We start from the raw sequence: 15,293 nt of genomic DNA on the forward strand, positions 1-15,293 counted from the left end.
AGGAGGAGGAGGAGGATGAGGAGGAAAGAAGAAGAAGGAGGAGGAGGAGAAGGAGGAGAAGGAGGAGGAGGAGGTGGAAAGAAGAAGAAGAAGAAGAAGAAGAAGAAGAAGAAGAAGAAGAAGAAGAAGAAGAAGAAGAAGAAGAAGAAGAAGAAGGAGGAGAAGGAGAAGAAGGAGAAGGAGGAGGAGGAAGAAGAGGAAGAAGAAGAGGAGGAGGAGGACGAGGAGAGGAAGAAGAAGAAGAGTTATTATTATTATTATTATTATTATTATTATTACTACTACAGGAAATAACCTTAGGGCTGAAATGAATCAATTTGAAATGGAGAGAACAATACAAAGAATCAATGAAACCAAGATCTGGTTCTTTGGAAAAATGAACAAGATAGACAAATCCTTAGGTGAACTAATTAAAAGGAAGAGAGACTATACCCATATTAACAACATCAGTAATGAAAAGCAAGACATAACAACTGAAATTGAGGAATTCCAAAGAATCTTTAGGTGTTACTTCGAAAACCTGTATTCAAAAAAATTGGAAAATGTTAATGAAATGGACAGTTTTCTAGGGAGATAACACTTAACAAAGATAAATCAAGATTAGCTAAATATTTCAACAGCCCTATTACCCCTAAAGAAGTAGAAGCAGTCATTAAAATTTTCCCAACCAAAAAAAAAAAGTCCAGGGTAAATAGTTTTCATGCATAATTATACTAGACTTTCAAAGAAGAGCTAATAACAACATTCCTCAAACTATTCCAAAAATAGATACAGAAGTAACTCTACCAAATGCATTATATGAGGCCATAGTTACCCTAATATATAAACAACAGAATGACACAATAAAAAAAAAGTAGGCTTCATCCCTGAGATACAGAAATGGATCAATTTATGAAAATCCATCAACATAATCCACTAATAAACAAACTGAAGGAAATGACCCCTAAAGGAGATCAAGTGGATACAAATTGGTAAGAAAGAAGTCAAAGTATTACTATTTGCAGATGTTATGTTAGTATAAATAAGTGAATGCAAAAATCCAATCAGAGAATTCCTACAACTAATAAATACCTTCAAGAAAGTGACTGGATAAAAAATTAAATCTGTATCCCTTAATACAAATGGAAAACAGAATAAGACAGCGATTAGGGAAACTATACCCTTTACAATAGCCATTGATAATATAAAATATCTTGGTGTATCTCTAACCAAGCAAGTGAAAGAAATGTATAACAAGAACTTCAATTTCCTGAAGAAAGAAATGGAAGAAGATATCAGAAGTTGGAAAATTTCCCCATGTTCATGGATAAGTAGGATTAACATAGTAAAAATGACTACTTTACCAATAGCAATATATGACATCAATATCATCCCCATCAAAATTCCAACAAAAGTTTTATAGACCTGGAAGTAGCAATTCTCAACTTCATATGGAAAAACAAAAAAAGCCCAGAATAGTCAAAGAAATCCTGATGAGTAAAAGAACCACCCCTGACTTCAAGCTGCACAACAGAACAATATTAATAAATACTGCATTGTATTAGTACAGAAACAGGCATGATAATCAATGTAATTGAATCAAAGACCCAGGGGAAAAATCCACTCATGTATGGAAAATTGATTTTTAATTAAAAAAAAGCCAAAACCATACATTAGAAAAATGAAAGCATCTTCAACAAATGGTGATGTCCTACATAGATGACTACCTGAAGAAGAATGAAAATCGATTTATAATTATCACTCTGCATGAAACTCAAATACAAGTGGATCAAGCACCTCAACATAAAATTGGTTACACTGAATTTCATAGAAGATAAAGTAGGAAATACCCATAAATACAATGGTACAAGACACAATTTCCTAAACAGAACATCAATTGCTCAGGCTCTAAGATTAACAATTGATAAATGGGCCTGCAGCCTATCCTCTGCCAGAGGACTCCATACCCAAATATCACCAGGAGAAAGCAAAATTCCCAGGAGAGTGGACAGGCCCCTAAGCTCATGTAGGAACACCACTGTTCCTCAGCGGATCCTGCCTGGAACCCTCAGGACACAGAAACCACCGAGGAGCTGCCTGGGAGAGCAGTCTCCCTGTTCCATCTGCACCAAGAGCTGAACTGTGCTATAGAGCTACATACACAAAAGTAGCCTCCCTCAACCTTGAGCAGGCTGATTCAGATCTATGCTGCCACTGTGAATGAGACCACCTGGGGTGGAGTCTTCTATTCTCTTGCTCTGTCACCTGTGCACCCCTACCTGCTGAGAGGCTTAACCTGTCTTCCTGAGATATTCCCGAGATAGATGACAACCTGTGGAATTGGCGACCTAATGCTATCAGCTCTGGCAGACTATTGCTAACAACTTGGCAACAAAGCATCAAGAAGCCTGGCATGGCAGGGGCCCCCCCCCCATTATTAGCACAGACTAATTAGTAGACATTGGGCCTTGATCAGAAAACTGTCTTGATCTCATTTCTTCTCTCGCTGGTTCCTCCCTTTCAGCCCTGGCCTCCCACTCAGGAACCCTGTTCATGTGGCTGTGGGCAGCTACAGGTGGCATCTGAACAGGAACCTGAGTACCGGAGGTCAAACCAAGAGAACACTAGGTAGAGATCAATAAGAAGATTAAGAATAAGATGTATCTGGCACATTTTATATTCATGCTAGCACTGGCTTTAAACTTCATCTTTTCAAATTGGCCCAGCACTGATATCAGCTAGGGGTTGACAGTGAAAAATGGGAGTTAAAAAGAAAACAGGCATTTGTCCACAGTCAAGAACTGCATCAGGTGAGAGGAATAGGGCTTAGAATAATAAAATAAAATAAAAAGAGTAAAATTTTTTAAAAAAAGGGAGATATACAAAAGACATGAGAGAGAGAGAGAGAGAGAGAGAGAGAGAGAGAGAGAGAGAGAGAAGGAAAATCGATTTCAGAACTCTCCCAGGGACAGAGGGAAATCAGGAGTCATCTGGCCTTCTCTCTGCCCCCTACAGGAGACACTCCTAGTTCTGGTTTCATCAAGTTCTTTACCTTCTCTATATTGTCTGTGTTTGGTGCACCAATATGTCCATGTGTCAATTCATGTCTGTTTTTGTTTTGTTGTATGAATGACTGTTGTTCTATGTTTCATGTTGAAAAGACATGGTTAAAACTTTATCTGCTGGCTATCCATCTCTTTTTAAAAAAATTTTATTAGATATTTTCTTCATTTACATTTCAAATGCTATCCTGAAAACCCCCTATACTCACCCCCTGCCCTGCTCCCTTACCCACTCACTCCCAATTCTTGGCCTTGGTGTTCTCCTGTACTGGGGCATATAAAGTTTTCAAGACCAAGGGGCCTCTCTTCCCAATGATAGCCTAATAGGCCATCTTCTGCTACATATGCATCTAGATACACGAGCTCTGGGGTGGGGGCGGTACTGATTAGTCCATATGGTTGTTCCACCTATAGGGTTGCAGACCCCTTGAGCTCCTTGGGTACTTTATCTAGCTCCTCCACTGGGGGCCCTGTGTTCCATCCAATAGATGACTGTGAGCATCCACTTCTGTATTTGCCAGACAGTGGCATAGACTCACAAGAGGCAGCTATATCAGGGTTCCTTCAGCAAAATCTTGCTGGCATATGCAATAGTGTCTGGGTTTGGTGACTGATTATGGGATGGATCCTTAGTGAGGTAACCCAATCACAAAAGAAGTCATTAGACATGCACTCACTGATAAGTGGATATTAGCCCAGAAACTTAGAATACCCAAGATACAATTTGTAAAACACAAGAAAATCAAGAAGAAGGAAGACCAACATGTGGATACTTCATTCCTCCTTAGAATAGGGAACAAAATATCCATGAAAGGAGTTACAGAGACAAAGTTTGGAGCTAAGACAAAAGGATGGACTATCCAGAAGAGCAGTCTTTAGTAACTATTTCATGTAAGAACAGAAAAATGACAGACTCCTAAAATTAAAATGATTCCTTTCAAAGTTTTAAAATTTATGTAAATGTAGCAGTTAGCTCTCTCTAATGTCTTTCCAGGCATTATCATCACAAGTTCTTCAAATAGCTAGGAAAACAAAGCACTAACTTTTTACATGCTTCTCATCATTTTAAAATATACTAATCCTTGTTTCATTATCCTAGTAATTCCATAGCCTCATGTACTCTCCTTCTAATACTATTTATTCCTAAATCATATATAAATTTCTATTTTTTGTTATTTATGCCTTTTCATCTTGAGACCACTTTATCGCCCTATCCTTGATGTTACCAAGTTGATTGTTGCTAATTAATGCAGCATAAATTGGACCAGAGGGTACATGTGTCTCCTCATGATTCTAAATTCAAGGCCAAGCCTGTCAATGAACTATTTCTACAAAGGACCACGTAGACTTTTATGGCCTCTGTGGTTATGTTTTCAAGATCCTTTCCTATGACCCCAAAGGCCAAGCAGAAGGCCTGTTCCTCATCCTCCACAGCCTCAAGACCATCTCCATTCCTTATCCCTGAGAACCACATCTGTCTCTTTTATTATGGTGTGATTAGCTCTGAGTAATAGGGGAAGTATGTTCTTCAGAAATAAATATTGAAAATAACATAGTAAAGACAGCAGATCAGCTTTAGGGCAACAGCAACCATCAGCACACATGGGGATTATGGAAATCAATGTCTTGATGATGCTCCAGGGGCATGAATGTGTCACATTTCCCCTTATGCACCCATGTTGGACCCAGTAAAAATCAGTATAAGTTGACATTGATGGTGCATGTTTTGCTCAGTGAAAAAATTCAAGGTTTGGTTAAATGCCAAGATTGCTGCAATTTTAAGCAATATAAGGTCCTAAGATATTTAATGTTGACACTGAAAAATTAAGGAGGCAATACATAGTTTGATAATTGGAAAAATATTGCTCCAATCCATGAACAAAATGCCATTTATCTTGTGTCTTTTTTTTTCTTTTATTTTTTTCCTACACTACTGATGCCATAAAATATTTAAGAAAGTTTCTGGAAAATGGCCAAACTATTAGTAAAAATATTGTAGATGATGGGAAAAGAGTATAATAGAACATGACAGCCTATTCCAAATCTATTTAATCATCTTGTTAGTTTGTTAGAACTGGAATAATTTTCAGTGTTTTTTTTTTCTATCAGAGATTATTAACTATTCATTGTTTTGTATCATTAGTTTTTAGACAAATGAGAAGGGTATGGAGAATTGGTTAGTTTCAGAAGTTTTTTTTGAAATAGTAGAACAGTAAAAGGTTAAAAAGACATGTTCTATTGATAAGAGTCTTCAAATCAAGGAAGAATTATCCATGATCTTTATAAGCATCTATCAAGTAACAGTGAAGTCAGGATACATAATCTACAATCCATAGTAACTACTTGTACATACATTTGTTAGAACAAAATCTTAAACTTAATATTTGGCAGAAACCACAATCATTAATGAATAGTGAATTGGTGTGCTGCCACAATATTTTTTTCTTCCATATTTTTTTTTACTGAGTATTTATTTCAATTACATTTCCAATGCTATCCCAACAGTCCTCCACATGCTCCCCCACCCACTCCCCTACCCACCCACTCCCACTTCTTGGCCCTGGTGTTCCCCTGTACTGAGGCATATAAAGTTTGCACAACCAATGGGCCTCTCTTTCCACTGATGGCCATCTAGGCCATCTTCCGATTCATATGCAGCTAGAGACACGAGCTCCAGGGGTGGGTATTGGTTAGTTCATATTGTTGTTCCACCTATAGGATTGCAGATCTCTTCATCTCCTTGGGTACTTTCCCTAGCTCCTCTGTTGGGGGCCCTGTCCATCCAATAGCTGACTGTGAGCATCCACTTCTGTGTTTGCCAGGCCATGGCATAGTCTCACAAGAGACAGCCATATCTGGGTCCTTTTAGCAAAATCTTGCTAGTATATTCAATGGTGTCAGCATTTGGAAGCTGATTATGGGATGGATCCCAGATATGGCAGTTTCTAGATGGCCAATCTTTTCGTCTCAGCTCCAAACTTTGTCTCTGTAACTCCTTCCATGGGTGTTTTTTATTTTTAATCTATTCACTAAACCAGAGAAACAAAGTCTTCTTAATTCTAAACTTTAAAACTCACATGTTGTATTTACCATGGGTCTATTTATAAAAGTCTGATAGGTATTTATGAGGTAACTTATCATCCTGAAACTTAATGAAGGGATTTTATTTTACCTAAGCAACATATGTGATTGCTATAAAATATAAATATTTGAAACAGGAAAGAAAATAATCTCTCTCTCTCTCTCTCTCTCTCTCTCTCTCTCTCTCTCTCTCTGTATCACTCCCAGTTGTAACTAACATTTACACTTAAATCTTTGATTAACATTTTAAAATAACTTTCAGTCACTATATATATTTGGTACCTTCATTATCATTTCTCTCTTCTTTTAGAAAGACTATTTATAAAAACCTTTGTGACAGAAAAGAATAAATGCAAATGAATGATAAAGATTCCTTAAACGAACTGTGAACTTACTAAAATAGTTGAGAAATTTTTGTTTCTCTACCATGGAGACAATTTTAAAAATTCATTTAGTTAATGTCACTTTTCTTAATTGTTTCCAAATCTCCTAATATGAAGAAATCTTCAGAAATTTTCCCCTCAAAGTAATTCAGACACATGTGACTGACACTAAGCAGAAAGTATTGCTTAGGTTACATTTTTATGATCATTTTAATTTTCTTTTCTTTTAATTTTCTCAAAATAATCAAAAACCCTGATTTCTTTTTCATTGCTAATTAGAGTATATTTTCTCTATTTGCATTCTGTACATGTTCTGATTAGCACTTTCCTTACAACATGATCAGTCTTACAGTTTAAATTGACACATGGTTTCTTAAAAATGTATTTTGAGGAATTATAAAAACATTGATCTGAGGAAAAACCTGGAAATTAATTTTTTTGGGATAGACAACTTAGAGAATTAATCATTCTTTAGCATGAAGAGTGCAGTCTCTAGTTGTAATGGGTTGTCAAATCAATGACTTTAGTTTATCATATAAATAAAATGAAGTTAGTGTAGAAATTTGAAGTTTTAATTATATAATATTAGTGTTTTTTTATCTAGATTAAGGATTGACTGCTTGTTTAAACAGAACTTTTGTCTTTTTTCCAAAACAATTACCATATTCCTGTATTTGAGAAGATTATACCTTGGAATTTCTTCCTTATTTTGCAGAAAACAATTTGAACAAGTTTATTGCTAAATGAATTTAGGAAATAATTGCAACCTTGTTATCTGATCCCTCTAAATTTGTTGACATCTTTATCTTCAGAAATGATCTTAACAAATAACTTTAGACAAATCCCACCATCTTTGATATTTCCTCATAATAATTATGTATCCATTAATACTTATTCATTTCCATGATCATAAAAAAACACTTGTCTTCATTGTGTTTCAGAGAGAAATTATAAAAGAGTCTTGAGAAATTAATTGTCTGCCCACTTCTAACAATAGAACTTTGATTGAATTGGTATGATATGATATATGAAAATTCATTGATGAGAATCGATATGCACTTTGATCAACCTGATAAATATATCAGTGTCAGATCCAAAGTAGATATGAACTATATATTTCACCAGGTGTACATGAGTTTCTTTGTCATACACATTATCTTCTCACTGTACTCTCTACTAAAATCTGTTAATATAGAGAAAATTTTCAGTAATGAATGCTTATGAAAATAAATAATAGAACCAGGACAGGATGTATAAGAAAATAAATTAAAAAAAAAAAGACTTGGATGTCTGTATTTCTCTTGTAGATTGTACTGATTTAGATGTGTATAATCTTTTTAAAATTTAATTTATTTATCTATATTCCAAATGTTGTCCCCCTTCCTGCCCCCACTCCATGAGTTCTTCATCCCATCTTCCACTCACTTTTCTTCTGAGAGGGTGTTGAACCACCTACCTACCCACTCCCACTTCAACCCACTATTATCTCACTTCCCTGGAGCAACAGGTTCTATAGGATTAATCTCACCCTTTCCCACTAAGTCCAGAAAAGGCAGTCCTTTAAAAGGGACCACAAGACAACACATGTATGTTCTTTGGTTTCTGGTTTAGCCTCTGGGGGCTCTGAGGGTTACTGGTTAATTGATACTATTGTTCTTCCTATGTGGAAGCAATCCCCTTCAGTTCCTTCAGTCTTTCACCTAACTCTTCCATAGGGATAATGACTTAAGTCCAATGGTTAGCTATAAGTATCTGTTTCAGTCAACTGTTGGTAAGAACTTTCACAGGACAGCCATGCTAGGTTCCTGTCTGCAAGCACAATGTGACATCTATAATAGGGTTTGGTGCATGCACATTGGATGTATCCAATTTTGGGTAAATATCTGGATGGCATTTTCTTCAGTCTCTGCTCCATTTCTGTCCCAGCATTTCCTTTATACAGGAACAACTCTAAGTCAAGAATTTTAACATGGGTGGGTGGTCTCATTCCTCAAATGGGGGCCATGTCTACCTACTGTAGGTGTTCTCTTCAGGTTCCATCTCACTGCTCTTGGGCATTTTGGCTAAGGTCATCCCCAATGGCTTCTTGGAACCTCTCACATACCTGGTGATATAGGACTTTCTAGACATTCCCATGTCCTCTACCCCACACTGTTTCCTATGTCTATTCATTCTCCAGGCCATTTGGGCTTCTCTCCTATCTCACCCCATATATGTTCCTGTCCCCCCCCTTTTCCCTTCCCCTCCCTTCTCCCACCTAGGTACCTTCCTCCCTCTGCCTCTTGTGATTATTTGTTCCCCCTACTATGTGGCATTGACATATCCACACTAGGATTAGCCTTCTCGGTAAGCTCCATATGGTATATGAGTTGTATAACTTAAAAAGTATTGAACAACCTTAGTCATCATGGAGATCCGAATAAAAACAACCTGAGATTCCACCTTACACTAGTCAGAATGGCTAAGACCCAAAACTCAAGCGACAGCACATGCTGCTAAGGATATGAAGTAAGGGGAACACTCCTCCATTGTTGGTTGGATTGTAAACTGGCACAACCACTCTGGAAATCAATATGGCAGTTTCTCAGAAAATTGAAAATAGTTATAATTGAATACCCAGCTATATCATTCCTTGGCATATACCCAAAAGATGCTCCATTACATCACAAAGTCAAGTGCTCCACTATGTTTACAGCAGCATTATTTGTAATAGCCAGAAGCTGTAAACAACTCATATGTCCCTCAACCAAAGAATCCATACCCAAAATATGGTTCATTTAAACAATGGAATACTATTCAGTTATTAAAAACAAGAAAATCACGAATTTTGCAGACAAAATGTTGCATCTGGAGTGAGGTAACACAGACATACAAAGGACATACATGACATGTACTTACTGATAACTGCATGTGTATAACTTATGAACAGGAAACTATTAGCCTCAATGGTGTTGCTACAATATAATTCATTTTTATATAGAGTCTAGTTTTGGAAGTTCTCAACTATCTCTGAGACCTTTGTGGATAAGTGATGTTAATTCCTTCCTTGTTATTACACTCATCCATAAGGACTACTTATTCTCGATATATCTTTGTGAAAAAAATATAAAAGGTATTATGCTAAAAAAAGTGGCTGGAGGTTTTTAACTAGTTAGAATTTTCTATTTTATGCAAATATAAATTACTCAGACATCTCTCATGGTAAGTAGATTAGTCACACATCCTGACTTCTTGGAAGATGCACAATGTTTTCTTTTAGAATAGTGATGTATTTCAAAAAGAATAAATTCAAAATGCAAATCTATGAGTTTAAATGATATTAGCTCAGTGAATAAATACTATTTAGAGTGATACAAATTAATTTTCAAATAGAAAGTGCTTTTATGACCAGTTTTAGAAAAAGATGGCTAATTTTGAGATTGGTGCATACTTATGAAAAATAGCAAACTATATTAACATTGCACCATATAATTCTAAATAAAATCTACCATAAAAAGTAAAAATGTATGTAGGTTTTTTTTTTTTTTTTGGTTGTGAAACAGAAGATGGGTGGGTGGAGACATGTGGGATCTAAGTAGCACAGAGAACACACTTTATTATTCATTTTGGTTAGGTGGGTGAAAATTATCAAAGCGGGTAGGTTATAGCCAGCAGAATAAGCATCAATGCTTTTTATGGTAAAGATGATGCAATGCTTCAAGTTTACTCAAAATTCTGTATTGGGAAGCATAAAGGATTCTCAGAAGGAAAAATGTCATCAGTTATCTGGTAATTTTGGTTAAACATACCTCTCTTAAATAGAACTTTCTAAAATTTATTGATCTACATATATTTAAACACACACTACTTTTCTTTTCTTGAAGCTATGTAAGCGTTAGTCTGTGTTACAGAAACAGCATTGAGCTTCTGCAATTGGCTGCTAACTTATGATGGCTGACAACCAAGGAGACATATTTAATTTCTTAGTTTGTAGTACCATCCAAGCATTGAGGGAGGTGAGATGTACTCACCAACAGAAACACTGCAGGACGTAGTATTCATTCTGAGCCTCTTCACTATTTTCCAACATGAAAAATGTCTTAAAACAAAACTCTGAATGATTGATACAATGATTCCTATTCTTTTTTGAAAGAAGAAATAGAACATTTTGTATTGTTCCTTCAAGGAAACAAAGACTGTAATACTTAACATACTTTTCTTATTTGATTCAATGACATATCTGTCCTTGAAAACTTGGATGAAAAAACAGAGCAAATTCTAATAAAAATAATTAATTAGATGAAAAACTTATGAGACTGATGAATTAAAGCTATTTTTAAATTACTAAAGTTGAAAATTTAAATTTACCACAATAATTAGATATAAAAGAAATAGCAGGAATTTTCTCTGAGATAACACTTGAAATGACTCATGGAAATGTCACAGACCATGACATATAGCAATAAATTTTTGTATGAATAGGAAAAAATCATCACATTTGAGGTAATACAATATCTAGCCTTAAATATAGGTAGATATTATGGGAAGAATGTTGGGGATTGAATTGTATACAATAGTAGAACAAAGATGTCATCATACAATAATGGCCATTTGAGTCTCACTAAATTATAGGGTTATTTTCTCAAAGTAGTGTTGGGAGCTATTAAGACAACTCTTGATCTCTGAATTGGGCCTCTCCCCCCCGAGAAGAAAAGGGGGTCAAAAGCGGGCCACCGACACACCAATTCCGAGAATGTTCCAATCCTACCGAGAATGTTCCAGCCCTAAGCCATCGCAGATGTCCTGACCACACCCTGATACCACCAAGTTCCTGCTTCCCTGTGTAGCTTCCAAAAGAAAGAATTTCTATTGCCCCCCTCCCATAAGTACTTCTCCTTTTGCTTGTATTGCCCTACCCCTCCCACTGATAAGTATTTGTACTTCCCCTTTTGCTTGTACATTTAAGCCTTGGGCCTTTCTCAATACATTTGGGGCTTTGATGCATTCCAGAACATTTCTGTGTCGTTATTCGTACAAGGCTCTCGTCCCTCTCTACCCTCCATTTGGTTTTTAGGAGGAGGTCCCCTCGAGACCCTTGAATAACTGGACCTGCTGGACAGGTCAAAGTAGGAGGAATCAACTTTTTTTAGAATTATGGTTTTCAACTAGAAATATAAACATATATATTTTATGCATATTTGAATACTCATAAGAAACAAGATTCTTTCATTGTAGTACCTAGGAAGAAGAATCATGAAGCAAAACTCAAAATTATTTGTATATAAAATATTCTAGAGAACATTATAAAAAAAACCAAGATAACTTGTACAAGAAGTGATAATACTTGAGTTTAGCATTAACAATGCCTATATAAAGAACCAATACAAGATAATAATATGAGAAAATCATTAGGATCTAATGAATTTATTTAAGAAGAATAAAACAAAATTTAAAACAATTGATTTTCAAAATGTAATTGTTTAGTGATCAAATATTTTTGAATAAAACCAACTCAAAAAAATTATTTATGATTATTAATTTTGGTTGTAGAATTGACAAAATCTGGAATGAGTTAAGAAGCAAAACTGTGGAGGAAGCCAACGCACACTCAGTGGGCCTGACAAGATCAAAGCTGCAGGAGGATGGACAGTGAGGTACAGTGAAATGGAAGGATCTTGGACCTGATTGATGATGCTTGGCAGGAAGATAAGCTGCCATATGAGGATGTCGCCATTCCACTGAGTGAGCTTCCTGAGCCCAAGCAAGACAGCTGCAGGCCCACAGAGTCTGTGAAAGAACAGGAGATGAAGTGGACAGTCCTGGCTTTACAGGGCCTCCAGGAGAACATCCCACCTGCTGGAAACTGATGCTGGGCTCCTTCCCATTGATGGAGTTTTCAAATATATGTGGATAGACAGTTTCCTGTCTCCAAATGCAGACCTTTAGCAATAAGTAAACACTCTAAAGCATAAAAAACAAAGCAAACAAACAAACAAAAACAAAACAAAACAAAATAAAACAAACAAAAAACCTCTGAGATTCTACCTCACACCAGTCAGAATGGCTAAGATCAAAAACTCAGGTGACAGCAGATGCTGGCGAGGATATGGAGAAAGGAACAGTCCTCCATTGCTGGTGAGATTTTGTGATGGTACAACCACTCTGGAAATCAGTTTGGTGGTTCGTCAGAAAATTGGACATATTGGTACATAAGGACCCAGCTCTACCATTCCTGGTCATATACCCAAAATATGCTCCAACAAGTAATAAGGACACATGCTCCACTATGCTTATAGCAGCTTCTTTAAAATTGCCAGGACCCGGAAACAACCCAGATGCCCTTCAACAAAGGAATGGATACATAAAATGTGGTACATTTACATAATGGAGTACTACTCAGCTATTAAAAACAAAGAATTCATGAAATGCTTAGACAAATGAATGGAACTAGAAAATATCATCCTGAGTGAAGTAACCCAATCACAAAAGCACACACACAGTATGCACTCACTAGTAAGTGGATATTAGCCCAGAAGCTTGGAATACCCAAAATACAATTCACAGATTACATAAAGCTCAAGAAGAAGCAAGACCAAGGTATGGATACTTTGGTCCTTCTTAGAAAGGAGAACAAAATACTCATGGGAAGAGATACAGAGACAAAGTATGGAGCAGAGACTGAGGGAACGACCATCCAGAGACTTACACACATGGGGATCCATTCCATATGCAGTCACCAAACCCAGATAATATTGTGGATGCCAACAAGTGTTTGCTGAAAAGAGACTGATATAGTTGTCTTCTGAGAGGCTCTGCCAGTGCCTGACAAATACAGAGGTGGATGCTCTTAGCCAACCATTGGACTGAGCACAGTGTCCCCAATGAAAAAGCTAGAGAAAAGACCCAAGGAGCTGAAGGGGTTTGCAGCCCCATAGGAGGAACAATTATATGAAGCAACCAGTACCCTAGAGCTTCCAGGGACTAAACCACCAACTAAATAGTACACATGGAGGGATCCATGGCTCCAGCCTTATATGTAGCAGAGGATGGCCTTGTAGGTCATCAATGTGAGGAGAAGCCCTTGGTCTTATGAATGCTCGATGCCCAAGTGTAGGGGAATGCCAAGACCAGGAAGTGAGAATGGGTGGGTTGGTGAGAAGGGGGAGGGGGTAAGAAATGGAGGGGGTTGTAGGGGAAATGAGGAAATGTGATAATATTTGAAATGTAAATAAAGAAAATATCTAATAATTAAAAATGAAGAGCTCTGGATATACCTGTAAGGAATGTTCTGCATTAGGTTCATTAAAGTTGGAGGGCTGAGCGTAAATGTGGGCAGCACCTTTGGGTAGCTACTACGATGTAAAAAGCTCAGTGAAAATGCTTTTAATATTTAGTTTTACTATGTTTACACTCATTTCTAACTATCAGTAGTTAGATAACCTAACCTAACTTGTTCAGGAATTCATTTACCATCTTTCTGTAGCTCTTTCTTCTTCTGCTTAAATCCTTCACTAACATCAAAGCAGCTTCTTTGACCTACCAATGTAAACTTAAGGCCAGTCAATTTTCTAGTCCCTCACCAAAAATTGGAGTTTCTGATGTATACAGTCACTTATTTTGAACTGCTATTGTCTTCTGATCCTTTCCAGAATAGAGAGAGAACTTGTTAGATCATGATCCTATCCTCTAAGCTAGTCTAATAGGTATTTTTAATATATATTAATTCTATCAATTTTATTCCCATAGATACCTTTGGTGTTTAGCTTATTTTAGTTCTTTATGTGTTCTAGATACAAACTCCTTTCTTAAATTACTAATTGACAAATATTTTCTCAAGCTTCTTCAGTTCATAACAAAACCCTTTAATTTTATAATGAAAATGGTTAGAAAAAAATTAAAAGTAAAACACTTCCATTCAAAAAGTAACGTTTGTTAATTCTTAGTTGTAAAACTTAGTATCAAATAGTTCTATTATTTTCTGATAATTTTTCAATATGTAGAGACAATACTAAATAAATAAATAAATAAATAAATAAATAAATAAATAAATAATAAATTGCTGCAGTATTTGAGCTCAAAAGGAACAGACTTCAGAAATGTCGTGACAGATTGTACAAACGATAGCATGAAATTCTCTATATGAGAAAGAAATAGTCTTCAGAATTTACAGCTACTGTTTGGTTTTGTTGTTATCAGCCTAGAGTACCTATCTTTTTTTTTCCATTTTTATTAGGTATTTAGCTCATTTACATTTCCAATGCTATACCAAAAGTCCCCCATACCCTCACACCCACTCCCCTACCGAGCCACTCCCCCTTTTTGGCCCTGGCGTTTCCCTGTATTGGGGTATATAAAGTTGCAAGTCCAATGGGCCTCTCTTTCAAGTGATGGCCTATTAGGCCATCTTTTGATACATATACAGCTAGAGTCAAGAGCTCCTGGATACTGGTTAGTTCATATTGTTGTTCCACCTATAGGGTTGCAGTTCCCTTTAGTTCCTTGAGTGCTTTCTCTAGCTCCTCCATTGGGGGCCCTTTGATCCATTCCATAGCTGACTGTGAGCATCCACTTCTGTGTTTGTTAGGCCCTGGCATAGTCTCACAAGAGACAGCTATATCTGGGTCCTTTCAGCAAATTCTTGCTATTGTATGCAATGGTGTCAGCATTTGGAAGCTGATCATGGGATGGATGTCTGGATATGGCAATCACTAGATGGTCCATCCTTTCGTCACATTTCCAAATTTTGTCTCTGTAACTCCTTCCATGGGTGTTTTGTTCCCTATTCTAAGAAGGGGCAAAGTGTCTACAC

General features: G+C 36.5%; 1 pseudogene; it reads left to right on the forward strand.

Moving 5' to 3' along the window:
* The first annotated feature begins 12,126 nt into the window (after positions 1-12,126).
* Positions 12,127-12,351, forward strand: LOC110286139 (annotated as a pseudogene).
* The last annotated feature ends 2,942 nt before the right edge of the window (positions 12,352-15,293 follow it).

Source organism: Mus caroli, chromosome X (genome assembly GCF_900094665.2).
Source record: "Mus caroli chromosome X, CAROLI_EIJ_v1.1, whole genome shotgun sequence".
Taxonomy (NCBI): domain Eukaryota; kingdom Metazoa; phylum Chordata; class Mammalia; order Rodentia; family Muridae; genus Mus; species Mus caroli.